Genomic DNA, 20,621 nt, shown 5'->3' with positions numbered 1-20,621 from the left:
TTTTCACTTTTCTATTATTTGATATACCTGTATTAAAAATAGGGAATGGCAGAAGTTATTAATATGGTTGCCTTATTCTTTCCATTATGACACTGTTTTCAGCTGCTTACAGTTTTGTCAGACTTTAACCATATCCCACATGAGTTTCTGCCTTTAAAAACAAACTCCCCCTCCCCAACAGCCAAAATGACAACATAATTTCTGAAAATGAGGGATGAAAGATGAATGCATTATTTTACTTACGTTAAAAATGTTGTTGGTGAAAATCCACCTAAATTTGACCAAGTAACAAGTCTCTGAAGTAATCAAAAAAGTCAGTTTGCACATACTCATTAGACATTTATTTTTTTTAATGCCTTTAAAATTCCATCCATCAATGTTGTCAACTCTTCTGTCTGTAAGATAAGATACCTCAGGGTAGATTTTTTTTTGCTTCACTACATCCTAGGAAATTGTACTATATGCTAAACTGTATTATATGCTAAAAGAATAATTCAGTTGTAGAATCAAGAATTCAAACATTAGTTAGAAAAGACCATAAATAATATGGTCTGTATGCTTAAAGATACAGTCTTTAATTATATTATTACACATACTTTACCTACCCCTGCCTTTTCCATTGGACTGCTTGTTATTCTCGTTATTCCTCATGTATTATAAAAGCTGAAAGGTATATGAGGCAGAGGGTAACAGAAGGAGAAAGGATGGTACATAAACTGCTGCAAAGAGTAGAAAAGCTTTTTAGTTTAAATTTGGAACAGGACCTGAACATGGTTTTTTTTGGAGAATTTCAGTCAGGTGGGTTTTGCTTTGGGTCAGTCAAAACGTTTGATATTTTTTCTTCAGCTTTTTATCATATGATAGTAATACATTATACAATTTTCAAAATGAAGATAACGTCTAAAAAGAAAAGAAATAAACTAACTTTTTGTTCTGCTAGTGTCATAACACATAACAGGATGTGTTACTGAAAACGTTTTCCTCATCAATTCCTCCAGTTAAAAGATTTTGGTCAAATGGGGATGATTTCATGCTGTAACTTACTTTCAGCAGATCTGCATTTTCAAGTAGGTAATGCTCTCAAAACTTTTCCAACTACTTGTGCCTTAGGCAGTTGGATCCAGCCCTGGAGAAGCAGATTCTCTCTTCCCTGTGTCATAGAATTCTTATGAGATGCTAGGTAAGTCACATAAACCAGATTTCTCCTAGGTCACGAAGTGTGTGCGCCTCAGTTCCTGGTTGTCCAATTACAATCCCTGGGATCCAAGTAGCAGCACTGAGCTCTAGAGACTTGTCATTCCTGTATTTCAAACATTTCAAGCAATATTCTATGTTACATTCTCTGAAAAATAAAACCGGGACTAAGTATTTCAAAATTTGGTTCTCTAAACTAATACATCCTCTTAACTTTAACATCTCCTTGCTCTAGTTGACAACAAACAAAATGGACTAGTAATATCCCTTATCAAACAAAAATATTGTGAAAAAGAAATATTTGCATACCTCACAAGTGACAAGTTTCATGGAAAAAGCCCACGATAAAATCAATAGATCTGTCTGCAGAGGAAATTTTAAAATAGTATACAGTAAAATATGGAATGGAGCTGCACAAGGAGGAGAATATGCTGAATAGATACTTCTTAGCCAGCAGAGCTGTCCAAAGCTGTCTGGCCTGTGTACCAAGACTAGGTACAGACATTCAAAAAGCTTAAGTTGGAATCAATCTAAGTTACATGGTTTTCTGTAAGCAGCCTAGTTTAGCACAGTAGTAAACAGAACACACATTTGCCCTTCAAGAGGGTGGGGAATCTTAGACTGGGTTCTGCCATTTTTAAATTAGTCTATGTGCATCTAACTTCTGTTCTGTTATAGGTATAAACTGGTATCTGATCACTTATACTGGTAAAAGTGCAATATCTGTACCTGGCCCACATTAAACAGAAGTCCTATGGAAAAATAGCATATGATCATATAATTAAAGACTACATCCCAATGCATATGCACAAGGAAAGGCTAATTAAAGTTGCATAAGCCAATTTATCTCTGCCATTCCTTCCCCTTGAGTGCTTGCTTTTGCAACTTTGTTCTTTTAACAGATTGTAAACAATATTGTATATAAAGGGTCAAACTAGCATTCGTTATTATTAGTGCAGCACACTGAATTCTATTGGCAGATGCAACTATTTTAGCACAGTGAGGATTTTACTTTTGTCAGTGTTACAAAAGACCTCTTGCACATGATCATTGGACAGGAAGATATACTGTTAGGGTCTTTTGTAGGATGTTTATTTATACATTGCAAAGAAGCACATTGGAAGGGGAAGATATCGATTTTACCTCTTCAGTTTTGCTTGCGTAATGTAAACTAGGTACAGGACAAGTGTTGAGTCAGGTCTCAGGATTACTTTTGTTCAATTGTACTACTCCCCCCGCCCCCAACAGTAGACTTTCCACATCTGTGCTAGGACTCAGAAGACTTACCCCAACAGTCATTATTCAGCCACTACCCATTCCTGCCAGTGCTCCTCCTTTCTTTTGACTATGAATTAATTTATGGGAATTATTTTTAACTCTGTTCACTCTGTTGCTCCTTAATATGCAAGGGTAGCTAGGTCTTTTCTATGTATTTGAACAAAGAGAGAAAACAGCAGTTTGTCCTTGCCAGCATCATAGGTGAAAGGGGAAGAATAACTGAACTAAATACAGATCTCCAATATGAGTGTTCAAGGCACCACTTTTGGCCACAGGGGTAGTTAGTTCCAGAGCATCATTTGTATATACATCAAGTATCCCAGGCTACCAGTATATTCGTTAGGTATTTGTCACTGAAAAGCTTTTACTACCTAGTTTTATCCAGGAAAAAAAAAAAAGTATTGGGGACTGTATTTTGGAGATCCCCTTCATTCTTTAATATTTTAGAACATGAAGATCAGATCTGGAGGATTCTCCCACATAAATTTTCTGAATCAAAGCCTCCAGTCTTTCCATCATAACTTTTCTAATTTAGTTGCTTTGTATATCTGATAGCAATGTATTTTCCTGCTAGAGTGGGCACACTGTCAGCAACCAACAATTATGCAAGTTTCCTGGCATTTCATTGTCTGACAGTTGGTTTGAAAACAGAAACTACTTTCACTAACTATACTGGCTATTAGAAACCTCATCTAATTCAAGGGCTAGACATAAATGAGCAATGCCCAGTGACCTAAATACCTCACATTTTATCACAAAGAATATTTCTGTTAGAAGCCAATATTCTTAGAAGTCATTTTAATATACTGGAAATCCAAAGAATGGAAGATAGGAACAAAAACAACATGGTTTAGTTAAAAGGCGTCCATCTGACTCTTTCCTACTTCTCCCCTCTTCTCCTTGACATCATCCCGAAAACCCCTAGGAACAATTAAAAATAGATATTACTCAGACTGAGTAACTGCTTTATGGAATGCCCAGAGAATCAGTTATGGATATGAAGTTCTTCCATAAAATAATCCTAATGGCAACTTAGTTTCTGCGGCTGACAGACCCTGGTAAGTTCCCTGGTCCTCCTACAGTATATCGGGTGATATTGTCAAGCTATGAAATAGATGGCATGTAATCAGCATTAACAGGGGATACTTTATTACATAAATGACTCAATCAATGGAAATTTTGCCAATGATTTCTGTGGAAGATAATGTGGCTTAAGCATGTGTGGGAAGGAATCTATTAAATTATTCTATTAAGCTACCCAACAAGAGACCCAATTACCAAGTATTACAAAATGGAGAAGGTACCTTCAATGCCTTTAAATTGGTGGAATTGCAAAGTAATTTTACATGAAATTGGAAGAGTTACAGATTTATATTGATATAACAGAACTGAATTTGACTACGGTTCTTTCCTTTGGATTGAAGAGCTATCGGGAATGGTGACCTGATGTTAAAAAAGCCAGAACTGAGGTCAGTGGTGGGATGGGCGAGGATGGGGTCAGTGTGGGTGAAAAAAATGATGGCCTCTTCTGTAGTTTAATTAATATGATCAATTTTGTTGTGTAACAATTTAAATAAATATTCTCTGTTTCGGGTTCCAAGTTTTCCTGTGGACTGCAGAAACTTCTTCATATCTATGGAAAATCATGGGCCAAAGCCAATGAAATCTGTTTACCAGTCAGTTTGTGAAGGTATGAGGCTTGTGCTATTAAGTATAAATGGCAATCCATGAGAAAAGAACTGATAGAAAAATTTTTCTATTGATGTGCCAAATTCTGAAAATATTCTATTTACAACGAGATGTTGCCAAGAGCTACAGCATACAAAGCAAGGTAATGGGCTGGGATAGACAAATCTTAGATACATGAAGGAAATTTTTCTTTTTAGTATTCTAGTTATAGTAAATTAAACAAAATTAAATAGGAAAAAAATGTCCAAGACAAAAAAAAAAAGAAGCTAAGATCATTCTGTATTTATTAACATGGGGAGTCAGAGAGAAGTAAATAGTAGTAATCCTCAAAGTGCTCACAAGTAAGGCAACATTTCTTTCTAGTATAGTGCAATATTCTTGAAATGGAATTAAATTCCACCTAGAGAGAGGGGTAGTTCAGTCTTTATGGTCATTAAATCCTTATATTTCCTTACACTTCCAACACTATTAACAGAGAATGATAAGAAGTTTCAGTGTGGGAATGAGCTCTCCATCAATGCCACTTGTAGAAATGCTACCCAATAGCATGCGAGAGTCCAGAACATTCAGCCCTCTATTCCACTGGGCTCTTCAATAACTGTCATCCTCCAACTCTTTTTTTTTTTTCCCCTTATGCAAAATCAAGTTGTCTGGTAATGAAATTCCAACACCAACATGCTAAAGAATGAAGATTCAGAAGAGAACAAGACAGATGGTTCTGGTGACATTGGAGAATGACTCCTTAAGGATCATAGACAGATGATAAACCTCAATACTCACACTGTTTTATAGATTAACAATGTATTTTATAGGTTAACATTCATGAGATTTCTGCTTTCACACAAGATCACCTCAAATGTTTTCAAGAGACTAGCAAGTGTTTATATTTCCAACTGTTCTCATATATTGACAACTTCAACGGTCAGTCTTCTTCTTCTCAACATGTACCTGCAACCTCATAGCAGGTCTAAAACTGCAGTGCCTTTATCATGGTGATTACACATATCATCATACTTCCTTTGCAACAGACCTGGTAACATATAAATCAGAGATTCCTTCGCAGATTATAAACATGAATGAAAATAACTGGAAATGTTTGGTGGAGAAATGATTTGGTGCATGACACTTCCATTGGTTTCACACCATCAACCCCCATACTCCATCAAGTTAGTTCATATCCTGATAGTTCTACCGAACTAATCATAAAACATGAGACAACCATAGAAGAATATTGATAAATGCTTAACTGATTTAGGAGCTATTGCTTAGTTACTTGTGACAATCTGATTACTCAGAACAATAAAATAATTTCCTTCCATTTCTGCTTTGCAAGGGCATACGCATATTTTTAGATATGGACCTCTTGAATAAGGAGGGTGTGTAAAGAGAAAAAGAAAAGAAAACCTAGGACAAGTATATTGTAAAATGAATGCAAGTTTAATGTTTGCATCTCTCACTAGATACTTGCAATAGTTGCTTTCCTATGCCATATCAGACAAATAGTTACACAGATAAAACAAATAGATTAGGCAGAAGCTAGCGTTTCATATAGAGGGAACCAGAAATTTTTGGCCTCACTCTAACCTGGCAAGGAAAGATTTTGTCTTGAAGTGGTTTTGAGAGATTTTTGCCATAAACAAAATGTAGTTTCAGCAGAAAAAAAAAATCTTTTTGCATTCAGTGTCAATATTTCCCCTCAAACTTCATCTTATTTTAATAATGTTCCAAAACCTCAAGAGTCCTAGTTCTATCCACCAAAAGAAAGATATGGACCGTATCATGCTACATTTAATACATTTCTTTTTAATCTAGCTTATCATTATTATTTAGCCAAAAGTGAAGGATGAGACAGAGGCACTGACAATAAAGAGGGCACTTGTTTTGTGGCTTTGAAAAATAGGTCTATTGAAAGGGAAATTGTAAAAAAAAACAAAAGGAAAGGAGATCAGTGCTGTATTAAACAAATTAAGATGCAAGATCATTGTAGTTCTGCACTGTGAATGACAACCTGCCCATAAAGCAAAACTTTGGAGTAACAACAGATAACTCAAAAGGCCGCATGAATATAGCCGCTCCTTTCAAGTTCTCCACTTTTGCCTGCTCCTCTTTTCCACACTCTCCAACACTCAACATTCTCTACTCAAATTATAGTCTCATAGTTGTTAGGGTTGGAAGGGACCCCCTGCCTGGGCAGGAAAGAGAGCTGGGGTCACATGACCCCAGCCAGGTGCTTGTCCTCCTCTTAAAGACCCCCAAGGTAGGGGAGAGCATCACCTCCCTTGGAAGTCCATTCCAGATTTTGACAAGCCTTACTGTAAAGAAGTTCTTCCTGATGTCCAACCTAAATCTTCTCTCTGTCAGTTTGTGGCCATTGTTCCTGGTAAATCCAAGGGGTACCCTGGTAAACAGCATCTCCTATTTCTTGCTGATGCCCTTTCCCCTCCTCCTCCCCCCCGATGAATTTGTAAATGGCCACAAGATCCCCTCTCAGCCTTCTGTTGTGGAGGCTGAAGAGATTCAGGTCCCTCAGTCTCTCCTCCTAGGGCCTTCCCTTCAGGCCCCTAACCATATGAGTGGCCCTCCTCTGGACCCGCTCAAGGTTATCCACATCCCTCTTGAAGTACAGTGCCCAAAACTGGATGCACTACTCCAACTACGGCCAATGCCGCATAGAGGGGAAGTATCACCTCCCTGGACCTGTTTGTCATGCACCTGCTAATGCATGATAGATTGTGGTTAGCTTTACTGATTACTTCATCACATTGATGGCTCATATTGATCTTGGAATTAACTGCGACTCGGAGGTCCCTTTCTGCCACTGTGCTGCTAAGAAGGTCACCTCCTAGCCTATATGTGTGTTGGCAATTCCTTCTCCCTAGGTGCAGCACTTTGCACTTGTCTTTGTTGAACTGCATCCTACTCTGTTCTTCCCACTTTTCCAACCTGTCCAATTCCACCTGGATTCGATCCCTTCCCACTAGGGTGTTAACTTTACCCCATAATTTCGTGTCATCTGTGAATTTGGACAGAGTGCTCTCCACACCCTCAACCAAGTCACTGATGAAGATACTGAATAGCACAGGTCCAAGGACCAAGCCTTGGGGGACCCCACTGCCCAGATCTTTCCAGGTCGATACCAACCCATCCACCACCACTCTCTGGGTGCAACCCTTAAGCCAATTTGCCACCCACCTGACCGTGTGATTAAGATCACTGAATGCCATTGTTTTCTTCCCCTATATGGAAAAAAGTGACTGACAGCTTTCCCTTTCTAAAGCATATGTCAAGCATGTATTTTAAAGAAATCAACATTCATAAGCTTTTATATTTGGAAATTTCTGAAAAGTGGCAGCAAGATTTTATGGAAGAGAGAGAACACTTTTCGGATAGTTATTAGTCACTGGTTAAATACCACTGTTACCAAAATTAGTTCTGGAGTCTAGGGAATAATTACTTTAAAAGTAAATAAAAAGTGAATGACCATTGGAGGATTTGAACTGATTTTTCTGTACAGATCTTTTTTGCACACACCGTGGTCACATTTACGTTTCTGATGCTTTTCCACAGAAGCAGGCCCAACTGGGCTAGATTTTAAAATCTAATCACAGATCCTATGTACTACTCCAGTGGCATAAGAAGACCACAATACACTCACAAATTGTCAGCAGGTAATTCCACCAACATAGAGCTATCCCCTTCTAGTTCATCTGCATTATTGCTAGATGCTGTGCCTCAGCCCTCTCTGCCACTATCATATGTTCCATCCAGGAATCTGCACCAAAAATGCAACATAGGATGTCTCCTTACAACTTCCAGCGGTGCTGGGGCCAGCATAAAAATCAAGGAGACCAAATTGCTCTGATACCATTCCTTGTGGAGCTCTGACACAGGAGAGACTCTGACACATTAACTCTAATAGGCTAGCGCACATACTGCTGTTTCCAAGATTGGGGCCTACATGGGGATAGTTCAGAGACTCCAGGGGTTGTCGGAGGGACATAGTTAAAGAGGAACCAGGAAAATGACTTTAAAACCTATCCAATGTGCTGCCACTAAAGTAATATAAAGCATTTGAGTAAAGTTACATTGGGGCTGAACTTTGCTCAAAACATCTGATTCAAGAAAGTTCTCTTTGGATATTTTAAATCTCTAACATGACCTACAGATTAAAAGTTGCTTTAAACAAACTCGTTATGAATTGTGCCATTCTGTAGGGGTGGGGGAAGAGATTAAAATGCTCTTTCATAGCATTTTCAGCCTCAAAATTAAAATAGAAAGAAGGCCATTGTTATCAGCCTCCTGATAAAAGACAGGACTAGTCCTACAGCTATCAGTAGTGATCTATTTACACATTAGAGACAAAGATGACCATTGTAGCCTGTAACATATCACAAATCTGTATAAATACAGTCATTTGAGACACTCCAGCTACATTTCTGGCACAAAAACCATCCCTTCAATTTCTACATGGACATCTCTGAAATTTCTAAAAACCACTATGCTGATAAGAAGCTGAGGACAAGGACCGATTTTATTAAAGCTGATTTTGCAATTTTGATTTAAATTACAAACAGAACATCTTGCAAACCCTTGCAGCTTCCTTCCAACCAAGAACTTACACACACACTGAAATGAACCTTTGCTTATAAAGTTAACCTTTTTCACAATCCTGAAGGAAAAGACACTTTTGTTTTTCCTAATCTACTTCAGAACTAAACCCAAACTTTGTAACAATTTTTTCTTTACATAAGGCACAGATTTTACTTTTCTTAAAAATGCAGTAAGGTCCAGTTTACCAAACAGCTTGGGATTCCTGTGTTTTATCCAATTATGAGAGCAGGGATTGTCCTGATATAAAGGTGCCTGGGAAGCATATAAGCAGCTCCATTCTCACAGGAATCTCTTAACAATTCATACTGGAAGCTCCAGAAATAACAGCCTAGGTGGAAATTTAAATTGCTGTGAAGACTCATGCACTAGAAAAATGGACCAGGTAGACAGCAGGAAAAAATTTGGCAACCATAGGCTCAATAAGTTGTATTTGAGTGACGGGAAGGTCTATCAAAGACAAAGAATAACGATGGTTTGAAAACACAGTGTAGTCTCTCCAAGTTTTTTTTAATTATCAATCCCATGTTGCAACAAAAAGTTAGTCTGCACCATATTATAATTTCACTGGCAACCTGAAGGGATTTATTTATTTTTACTGTATAATCAAAGAACTGTATCATGGTTAAGAATAAAATTGCATAAATGGATACTAAAACATACAGTGGAAGAGACATTTTTAGAGGATTGTATTGAAAAGACTTCATAGGTAGAGCATTATGCAGTTGCTAGAGAATCAATTTCCCAGTTTGTAGAATAAGAACTGTCCTCTATAAAATGCCGAGAAAAACCTTAAATCTTTCAGGGAAGAAGGCTAAGTGGAGTGATGTTGGGGCATGAAGGTGGGAAGGGGGAATAAAAAGAATAAAAGGGAATTAGAAAAAGATGGAAAGGTAGTTGAGGAACAGTAAAATAAAAACAAAACAAAAAACAAAAGCAGGATCAGCAGCAGATATGCGGAAAGCACCAGCAAGTTCTTTTCTTCCTAGCCTTCATAACAAAGAGGACATATCCTCAGTTGAATATAAGAGAAGTGGGGACAAGTAAGTAAGGAGCCAGATTCTGGTATAACAGAGCAGGAAAATCAAAGGATGGGAGAGAAGGTTTCCATAGTGGATGGGCAGTAGAGGCCTGAAGCAGGCAGAGGAAGGAGGAAATAGGCCCGGAAGCAGGAGGACAATGGGGCTGGATCTCCTAGCGTTAGAATTTTGACTAGGAGGCCTCTAAATAAGGAAAAAGGAGTTGGTAGAAGTTGGATGGGAGTCAATACTGAAATTATTCTGGAGATGGAGGATGCTGAACCTCTTTTTTTCCCCTATGTTGGTCTCTTCCTCCTGTCTATTCAGTTACAGAACAGAGTTAAAGGAATCATATTTTTTCCAGAGTCATGAAGTGCAGAACCAGAAGCCAAGGACTATTGCATTCAGCAGCCAAGTACAGAGAGAGGAATTTTAAAAGAAGTTTCCACTGCAAAACCCCACAAGAACTCCATACTCAGGTGTTGTAAAAAGGGAATCAACAATGATGTTCACAACAGTTGTGTGCAAAAGGTGGAAGCAAATCCAGGTATTAATGGGGAGGGGGAGGAAGGGGGAGGAGATGAGATGTCTTTAACTGAATCAAGATTAATGTGCTGCTTTTTGCTGTTGTATAAATTCAGTCTAAATTAAAATAGCAGCAGCAAAAATACACACAGAGCATTAACAAAGCAAGCAGAATATTTTAGGTTAGACTGCAGTTTGTCATTTGTGTTTTCATGGACTAGGCAGGAAATGTAAGGTCATTAAGGCTAGACAGAATTGCATATCTTGCACACAGTAAAGGGAAGGGACAAAAGACCAGGTTAAACAGACACCTTTTCAGAATGGTTCAGAAGGGGATGATCCTGTCTTGACCAGAGGGTTTGGCTAGAGAACCTCCTGACCTCCTTGCCAGACCTATTTTTCTCCGTTTCTGTGAAAATGTAGACAAAACCATAACTCCACTCCACTTCCACACCTGCCAGAAGAAGCTCTCTACACAGTTCTCAGTGCAGGACAATTGCAATTGCAATCAAGACATTTTGCACCCAAATAATGCCATCATGCAGTCGTTTTCTGATTCTTACTTGTAGAGATTTTCTGAAGCACCAGGAGTGAAGTTGCATACAAAAAGAGGGAGATTAGATTCAACAGTACTTCTAAAATATGCTGTGTTCTCTCATTTCAAGATCACCCAATTGGAAATATTGTCAGGTTTTGCCAAACATGTCAAAAATGTATTCATGGAAGGAGATAACCTTTTCATATCATAAAAAAGTGCTTGTGCACTTTGTCATCACATAACATTTATTCTCTCTCCAATCCAACTCCTCTTGAGATCAGTGGGATATATATTATACATATTTTTTATAATATGCATTATTTAATATAATTATAGTGATAATTATTGTAATCATTATTTCACTAACTCCACTGGTAGTTATGTTCAATTGCTTCCAAAATCCAAATTCGTCATTTATTTCCTATCAGAAGCACACCCAGTATTGTTAACAAAAGATTATGGAGGTCAGGTTTGATCATGACAAATGAGTGTTTTTGCCCAACTTTTGTAATGAACTAGTTGTTTTTAGGTTGACAGTTTACCAGAACGTTACAGATAGGGATGATCTATGGAGTTTGCCAAAACCAGATCTGTCTGGAACATTGCGTTGGGTTCCAGAAAGTTATATTTAATCCAGTTCTCCATTTACAATTCAGCAAAGGTGATCCAACTCAAGGATTAGTTGAATAACAGAAAAAATCCACATTAAAGCCATAATTAAAGAGTACTATTCATACAGTATTTCATCAATCAGCACTGTCTGGAAACAGAAGTGTTCTCAGTAAGAGTTAACACAGACTATCTATTCTATGGTAATTTCACATTGGTTCCAAAATGTTCCATCTCCTGGGATTCTGGCAATTTTTACTGAAGGAAAAATACTGATATGAGTTATTCCAGCCAATTAACTGATTGACAAACATGTGTGGCATTTATAAAATATTTTACGAAAATATTTTAGGCTGCTTTTTCCTCCTACAACAAAAGGGGAGAATCTGATTTTGCAGCTTTAAATTCAAGTGACTAGAGTTGAACCCAGTTCTGACAGGACTATATTTGGCATGGAATACAGTTTTCCATCAATCTTTCAGTCTATTTGGTATTAAAAATTCAGATGCTGTGATTGTTAATCCCTGCTGCTTTTGTGAATGCAGCAGGCCTGGGGTGTTTTAGTCACCCCCTTGGCAGCCTGCCCCAGCCTGCTTGCCTCTCTCTGGCATCGGGCATAGTCTTCCTACTTGCCTTGATAGTGTAAATAATTGGTTGGGAGACTGCTTTTAACTGAGCGGGGTGCCAGTTTGGGAACCCCTCTTCCATTCTCTTTCTATTGCTCTTTTAAGACATGACTAAGAACCCCACACAGTCATTGAGCCAGGCTACAGCCCCCCCCACAACTTGCTGGGCTCTCAGGCCCTCCACACAGTTCACTGGGTTTACAGCCTGCCATCATAGTCACAGGACTTCTGGCAGCCTGCTACCTCAGTCTCTGAGCCTCTGCTCCACTATCATAGCGTCTATGTTTCTAGAAGCCCATTATTTGCATCTCAGGGCCTCCGGCAGCCTGCTCTCTCAGCTTCTGAACTTCTATGGTCCCACTACCAAGCACCCCATGCCTTCCTGGCACAAATCATGGCCTCCAGCCAGTGCCGTAGCAAGGTGGGGGGGGGGGGGGGGACAAGTGGGGCAACTACCCTGAGCGCCAAAGTGAAAGGGCACCAAAAGGCACTACCCAACCAGGGACATATCCATAAGCAGCTCATTTGGGGAGCTATAGGGATGGGGGAAGGAAGGCTCTTGCCACTGTGTGCATTCCTGGGCAAGCTTGGGGGTGGAGGGTGTCCCCTGGATCCATGCATGGGGAGAGGGTGGGCTGCTGCTGTGAGCTTTGCCCTGGGCACCAAACTTAGTTGCTACAGCACTGCCTCCAGCGTCCCCTGTAGCCACACCTCAGACCTCATGGGTATAAACAGTCAATAACCTACTGTGAAGCCTTAATAACTATTTGCAAAGCAACCCCTCACAGATTCTCCTTCACTTGAGGTTCTGCAGGGCTTGCTTCTCTTCCAGATTCGTAAGCTCTCGTCTTCCAGGTTCTGTCACTTGTCCCCAGGGTGCATAGATTCCTTTTCCAGCCCAAGCCAGGGCCAGCCTGCAGCTCCACCCATGAGCCTGGCTTATATATGCCCCTGGGGGTCTTCAAGAGGAGGTTGGATATGCATCTAGCTGGGGTCATCTAGACCCAGCACTCTTTTCTGCATATGCAGGGGGTCGGACTCAATGATCTATTGAGGTCCCTTCCGACTCTAACATCTATGAATCTACTCTTTCCATTTCTGGTCACCTCACCTGGAGTTCCTTTAACATGGAACAGTGTTTTCTATTTGTCTAATTAACATGTCAGCTGCTACACTCTGCTGCTGTCCTGCCCTCCTCAATTAATTGGCTATGACTCAGCTCCTGTAGCTCACTATTTACACCCTGGAAGCTGTAGCTCTTTTAGTCCTGCTGCCTGGTGCCACTCTCAGTAACAGGATTTGATCAGCAACTCTCAGGACATTCTGGGGTCTGCTAGCTGCTCTCCCAGTGCTCTGGGCCTGGCAGCAGCCCCTCTTTACATTCTGAAGGTGAGCTTATATTCCCAGTAGCTGAATTTGCCTATATTTTTTTTAAAAGGTGCTGTGCCCTTCTCCAGCCCTTCCCCTCTCAGTAGTGTGGTCAGGGACCTGTTACAATGAACAGCACCACTTTTCTTTTTTTGGTATTCATCTTAACATCCTAGCATTGAGAAACACAAAGTTAAGATGTGAGATACAGATTGTTTTTTTCTCTTCTACTCCCTCCCTCCCCTCCCCCCCCACCATTTTCCCCTGCCAAGATGCCTATATCACTTTGAATTTCAAGTGAGGAATAACCAGATAAGGATGTAGAACTCTTGCCAGTGACAACTCTAAGATACTTCTTGAAGAAGCTGTAGAAAAAAAAGTGGATGTTACTGCCTTTAAGCACAAGTGAGAAGGCATTAATCCTCTTCTATTTAAAAATAAACAGATTTGGGGGATTTTATGTTGCTCTGACCTCACCCTTCTTCTTTTCCTGTTTCAAAGGAAAAACAACACCCTCCAATGTAGGGATTGCCTGTTATATGATCAGCTGACAGAAGCAGTCTCCAGAACAACTGCCTATAAGGGTTTTTTGTAAAGGTGGTAGATATAATAGTAGGATCCAGTGTATTGTTAGTTGGCTCACCAGTCACCACCTCAGCCTTGTCTTGTTCATCTGCTATACTGCCACCAGCATGGAAGATAGGGGAAGACAGGGAAAATGGAAGTTCATTCCCTGATAGCCACTGATCTTGACAAGTGCTCTGGGAGGTATATTGACACCTCATACCAAGAAACTGACAAAAGGAGAGATGGGGAGCAGAAGAAAAAGATATGGGATATAGTATGAACTGTGAGGGTAGTGTAGTTGTTATGCTGACTGTCACCCATTACTCTCAACATGTATGGGAAAAGATCTAGGCCCACACCAAATCCTACCTTTAGACATGCTTGTAGCACTTAAGCAGCTAACTTATACCCTAAAGTGGGATTTTGTATCACTTGCACAGATTTTTGGTTCCTACTCCTCCAGGAAGGTACTGTATGAGCATGTCTACATAAGATGCTTAATGTACAGTAGTTTAATTCTACTGCTCATTAGCGCATCACTACAAAACCTGTGCTAATGCACTAATGCACAGTAGAATTAGTCTATTAGTCTATTGCACATTAAGTGTCACAAGAAGACTGCATGCCATTGCTAGAGGTACGAAAGTTAATGTACAGCAGCAACAGTGTATTAATGCACATGTAGACATGCCCTATAAGTTAAAAAAAGATCTCCAAACCAGGAAGCCACAGAATAGGTGAGACCATATCACCTTCCATGTCTTCTGTTGAAGCTCACCCACTGGACAGCCAAAAACAGCCAGAAGAAAAGGGAGCTTGCTTCTATTGTTCAGCAGTGCCCTGGCCCCTGCTCCTGCCCATAATAGTTTTTCTGCCTGTGAAACTTTTGCAGGTACAAAGGGCTTGTAGAGGACCCAGCCTGAGTATCTTCACCTGGATGAGGCTCGTGTGCTACATGATCAGAAGGTGCCTCTTCACTCTGGTACCTGAGTGAAAAAAGTCAGCTGCGATTGGTGTGAGTCTAGAAGTCTATGGATCTTCTGTGGTGCTCCCCCTCCCCTACATCTGAGCCCTTTCCACTTGGATGTTCTTGTCAGTGTTTGGTACAGATGCCTGGCCATGCCAAGCATGTGGCCTCATCACTCAGGCAGGAAGAATTGGTGATGAAAATGGATATGTACATTGGGAGCAAGAAGAGGGCACCAGGCAATGTAGGGCCCCTGCAAGACATAAACGGTAATCTGGTGGCCATGTCAGACAAGAAAGCTGATATTTTTAAGTTTCTTTGCCTCTGTTTTCCTGAACAGGGACCGGGATATCTGCACCTTGGGAGAAGGAATCCACAGCATACAAACAGGCTGGGGAGTTCCCTTCTTGAAAGCACAGAGGCGGAAAGGGATCTTGGAGTCATTATCGACTCCAAGATGAACATGAGCTGCCAATGCCAGACCGCAGCCAGCAAGGCCAGCCATACCTCGTCATGCATCCAAAGGTGCATCTCAAGCTGGTCCAGAGAAGTGATACTCCCCCTCTATGTGACTTTGGTCAGGCCACAGTTGGAGTACTGTGTCCAGTACTGGGCACCGCACTTCAAAAGGGATGTGGCCAGCCTGGAGAGGGTTCAGAGGAGGGCCACCCACTTAGTGAGAGGGCAGCAGGACAGGCCCTACGAGGAGAGACTGAAGGACCTAAACCTGTTCAGCCTCAGCAAGAGGAGGCTGAGGGGGGACCTGGTGGCTGCCTACAAGCTCATCAAGGGGGATCAACAGCAAATAGGCAGAGCTCTTTTCTCCCCAGCACCAGCTGGGGTGACGAGGAACAATGGTTATAAGCTGATGGAGAATAGGTTTAGGTTGGAAATCAGAAGGCAATATTTTAGTTAGGGTGGCCAAAACATGGAACCAACTTTCCAGGGAAGTGGTCCTCACCCCTACCTTGGGCATATTCAAGAGGAGGTTGGACAATCACCTGTCTGGGTTCTTGTGAACCCAGCATTCATTCCTGCCTGCGGCAGGGGTCAGGCTAGATGATCTGTTCAGGTCCCTCCTGACCCTAGCTACTATGAAACTATGTCAGGATTCCTTCCCTCCTGGGGTTGCTGCAGCATTTCAAAAGAAGTTCTGGGTTGGTCTGAGCCAACCTTATTCCTTGCTTGCCCTGATGTGCCCCGCTGCGGCTGGCAGTTGCTGTGAGCTGTAGATGAGCTCATTATTCCCTGCACCTGCTGTCCCCTGGCCCCTGTGCCTGTTGCAGGCCTCTTTCATTGGCAGCAGAGCATGGCCTCATAGGGATGGGGTTCTGACCCTTACCCCAGCCTGGAAGCAGGGCCTTAGAGGAGTCTGCCGCACACCAGCTGCCTTTTTGGCAGCATGGCAGAGAACGACATCAGCATGCGGGTTTGCTTTTTCTCCGAGATCCCAGCCAGGAATCTGTTGCTAGAGCAGCCTGCTGATGAACATCATCTTGGAGAGTATGGGGCTTGGCCTAGCTCCTGCTAGAAGCCTCTAACTTCAGAGGCACTTGCTGTTAGCTGCCCCACCATTGGATCAGGGCAGGGGTCTTGGACATGCCCCTCCCTTGCAGCTCTATCCAAGTCCCCTGCCCCAATTGAGAAGCCAGGGCCAGGAGCTCCTTGCTGCCAGGGCAGAAGGACATAGTCCCCACCCTGGCAGCTGGCAGCCCCAGGGGGCAGGGAGCAATGTCCCAGCCCTGAACAGGAGACAGCTATCTCTTGGCTTAGTGCACCCTGCCAGCCCCTGGACTAGCACCCAGGGGAAGCCTAGAGCTCCTTGTGGTGGTAGCAGGGGCCCACTGCAATGCCCCATGAAGCAGAAGCAGTTTGCTGCCACCAGCAGCAAATCTGCTTCTGCTTCCCTGCACATGTAGCCACATCTCCAGGAGAGTTTATTCACAAGTAAGTTGCTCCCAGATCTAAGTTAGGTGTAGACACACCCAGGGAGACTATGAGGGTCAGGGGTATATCAGCAGACCCAATCACAGGCAAGAAAAGAATGCCAGGCAATCCTATCAAGCACTAATTTCCTTTCAGTGTCAAGGTTTACTCTCTTTAGTTACCTGGGTATGCAATCCCTCCATCACTTTCAAAGTGACATTACATTTCAAGTGAGCTATAGTTACAAGGTCAAGAACATTTTCTCATGGAATTCTTCTCATGTCATCCAAACCAGTTATGTTCAGCTTTCAAAGCTTTCCAGTTTTCCTTTTCTAACACAGAGCTAGGACCCCAATTGTTAACAGTTTGGTATTGTCATAACAGATTACTTTGTCTGTGTATAAATTTGAATACGTGCCTGGAGCCAGAGTACGAGAGCTACAGTAGAAAGACTGTATGGAGAAAGCTTTCTGCATTGTATGGAGAAGGTTTCCACATTAATGTATTAAGAATGGAATTTTTAAACACAATTTCTGTATGTGCTCTATAGTACTTTTGGACTTTTCATTTTGATTGCCTGAAATGATACAGCACAGTTAACTCACTTCTAAAAAAAGAAGGAAGGTCAAACAATGCCCATATCAAATAGAAAGATAACTGTCCCTGGGCATATTTTCTATTCTATAACTATGTAGCCTCCTGCTCAAGGCAGAATCATCCCTGTCTAAAACTATTCCAGACAAGTGCCTGTCTATCCTGCTCTTAAGTACTTGCAAGATAGAGACACCATAATCTGTCTAGGTAATATGTTTGTTTCCTTAGCTATCTGCACAGTCAGAAATTTCTTCTTAATATCCAATCCAGCCTAATATCTTTGTTGCAATTTAAGTCTGTTCTTGTTCTGTCCCCTGTGACTGGCAAAAAACATTTATTATATCTTCTTTATAACCATTCTTCACGTACTTGAATTCTGTTATGCAATCGCCTCTCAAGTCTTCTTTCCTCCAGACTAAATTATACCAAGTTCTTTTATAAAGGATGAAGTCTGGCCAAATCTTATAAGCAGTCTTAGATCAGGGCATTAAAAACAAAAAAAAATAGTCTACCTTGATTATGAAAATTATAGCTAGCATGGGATAGATCTAGCTAACAGCAATTCTGCAGCTCATAACCCTCACCCAGTTATCCATTACTGTATATGTGTGTATACTGCAGACTTTTCTAAAAACTCAAGCCAGTTTTTGTGAGGAAAATTGCAAAAACAGAGCTTGCAAAGGTTGACGTAATAATCTTGGTTACAGGACAGCCTAAGCAGGCCCACCCTTTGGCAGATATAAATCAGCAATGCACCTGATATATTTCAAAATGTACTTCCTTCCTTTCTCTTTGACACATTAATCTGCTATTTGAGGGGCTAGGAACGCTTCTTCTCCCACACCCTCCCCCTCTTTGTTTTGGCAGATTCCTCATCCTTTTGGCCAGTGCACAGTACAGCCACACAGCTGAGGATGGGGAAAGTCTACGTAGCTGTAGGTTGGCTTAATGGAAAGAATACACACCCTGGAAATTATGGTCTCTTTTTACACTTGCAGAAAAATATCCTTATTTTCTTCATAAAAACATATGCATACTGCTAAACAACTGCTTGCACAATGTTTACATGAGGAATTAATTTTGTTTGGTCTCATCACATCCACTTGAGCAATCATTAAACAACCAGGTACATATGGCAGTGTGGTGGTGGCAATGATGCCCCTACACACACTGTACAGTTCCAAGAAGAAGTGACAATATATCTTCAGACAGCCGCAGCAGCAAACATTTGATATCCCTACCCCCTTTTTTTTTTAATATGTGCAAATCAAGTGATATGACAAATATCATAAAATCAGTTAAACACTGGAAACAAGCACTATAAATACATGCAATGTAATCTTTTACAACAGGTTTTACAGAAATCAGAAACGTGGGTGCAGGTGGTGGGGACAGGACCAGAAAACAAAACACCAAGCAGATAGTAAAAAGGTAAACAGTCAAAACTTTGACCTAATTCATACAAATGGAACATGAATTGGTTAAAAAAAAAAACAAATAAATGAATGTGTAGGTTTACCATGAGGAGAAAGTGTCTATTACTGTGCAAAAAATGTCAAATCTTGTGTCTCAACAGTGAAGTTCCTAGAAGAAAAGGGAATGAAAATGAGAGAGTCTGAAGAAGCTCTGCAAAATGAGTGCAGAACAGAGCTGAAGGAGCCCAACTATCCCATAGTACCTTCTCTAGAAAAGCCCATCTAACCTTAGGCAGCAGAGGATAAAAAGAGCTAGAGAGGAAAATCAAATGTAAAGCAGAAGAGCCAGAGTGGGTATACTTCTGTACAGTGTACATATGTGCGTGTGTGCACACACATGTACGTGGTTCTTTTTGCTTATGTATAGACCTAAAAAAATTAAAAATGAAAACAACCCATTTTTACTACCTACAAGGGAAGACATTTTTGGAGAGAGGTAGTAGATGCCTTGAAACAGATATTGGATGACTTTGGTGATCTCTAAGCACCATGTCAGACGAATATATGGTCTTGCCATCATAACTGATTTGCCCATCTGATGCAAGAATTTGTCATGGGTTTGTCATAGCTCCTATATGTTCCAATAAGCTGTGCGGAACCAGTGGAAGCTTCTTCTTTTCCATTTATGTTCGGATAGTCCTCCAGAGCTATCCCACAATTCCTGGAGTATGAATTTTCCAAACTTTCTCCCTACTATCCTTTCACTCCTATGTACCAGAAATCAAACTGTTGGTTTAACAAATAGCTGGCTGCTGTTTAACCCTTGGTTACATGCCACCTGCTGGGTGTTTCACAGAAGTAAAATCTAGAACAAAGAATGGTTCTGAAACCAGACTTTGATCATGCAACAAAATAGGCCTGGTGATTTTTAAAGACAACTCATAAATCAATAAATGCACATGTAGGAGTCAAGGTTAAAGGCTTAGCAGGCACAGACATATTTCAGCATATAAAACTCTTTGCCATGCTGGTACTCTGTGATAGAATTAGGCAACTACTAGTACTGCAGCAGTGACCTTGATAGTATGGATTATACAATAATATTGAAAAAGATACGTAGGGGACCATAACATTTGGTTTTCTGGCCTGCTATTAGTTTTTGGTCTTTGCATGTATAGGAACCTAGGCAAAAGTATAGCCTATCATCTAGACCAGGTCTTTCCAAACTGTGGTACGTGTACCCCTGGCAGTATGCAACTCATCTCTGGGGGGTATGCGGGATAAATTATGTAATAGCAGATTTAATTTTAATTATAATAATTGGTATTGAAGGAGTAAAAATATAAAAATGTGCGCTGGTAAGTGTACACAGGCAGCTGGTAATTTTGGGAAAAGTACGCAATAAGAGAAAGATTGGGAACTCTGATCTAGACATTCCCTTTTTACATAGTAAATGCTTGTTGGAAAGCTGTGTCCTAAAGCATGCCATACCATGTTTTTGAATACAATAAAACAAAACAACATAGGCTACATACAGACATTCAGGGAAGTTAGAGGGAGGTTAGAGCACATTAAAAGTAGCCACCCAATGCCGGGGAGTTTGTTTATCTAGGGGTTGGAGGGGATTGGGGGAGGCAAGTAGGTTCTGGGGGGCAGATCAGAGGCTCCATGTGGGGTCAGAGGATGCTCAGGGGATTG

The 20,621-nt window shown here is 40.9% G+C and overlaps 2 long non-coding RNA genes across 2 annotated transcripts in view; one reads left to right on the top strand and one right to left on the bottom strand.

Annotated features, from left to right (window-relative positions):
• Nucleotides 1-248: 248 nt before the first annotated feature.
• The window catches only part of LOC106722060, a 20,885-nt gene continuing 512 nt past the window's right edge, over nucleotides 249-20,621 (bottom strand). The window contains exons 2-3 of the long non-coding RNA XR_003093517.1: nucleotides 1,045-1,300; nucleotides 249-395 (exon numbers count right to left, since the gene is read on the bottom strand). This is a non-coding gene — a long non-coding RNA (uncharacterized LOC106722060). The remainder of the gene's footprint in view (nucleotides 396-1,044; nucleotides 1,301-20,621) is intronic.
• LOC102371293 lies at nucleotides 13,348-19,092 on the top strand. The gene is made up of 3 exons (XR_323560.1): nucleotides 13,348-13,475; nucleotides 14,914-15,036; nucleotides 18,861-19,092. It is a non-coding gene; the product is annotated as an uncharacterized LOC102371293 (long non-coding RNA).

This window comes from Alligator sinensis, unplaced genomic scaffold (assembly GCF_000455745.1).
Source record: "Alligator sinensis unplaced genomic scaffold, ASM45574v1 scaffold373_1, whole genome shotgun sequence".
Classification (NCBI taxonomy): Eukaryota; Metazoa; Chordata; order Crocodylia; family Alligatoridae; genus Alligator; species Alligator sinensis.
The sequence above is the reverse complement of the archived record's forward strand: the minus strand, read 5'-3'. Positions and strand labels throughout refer to the sequence as shown.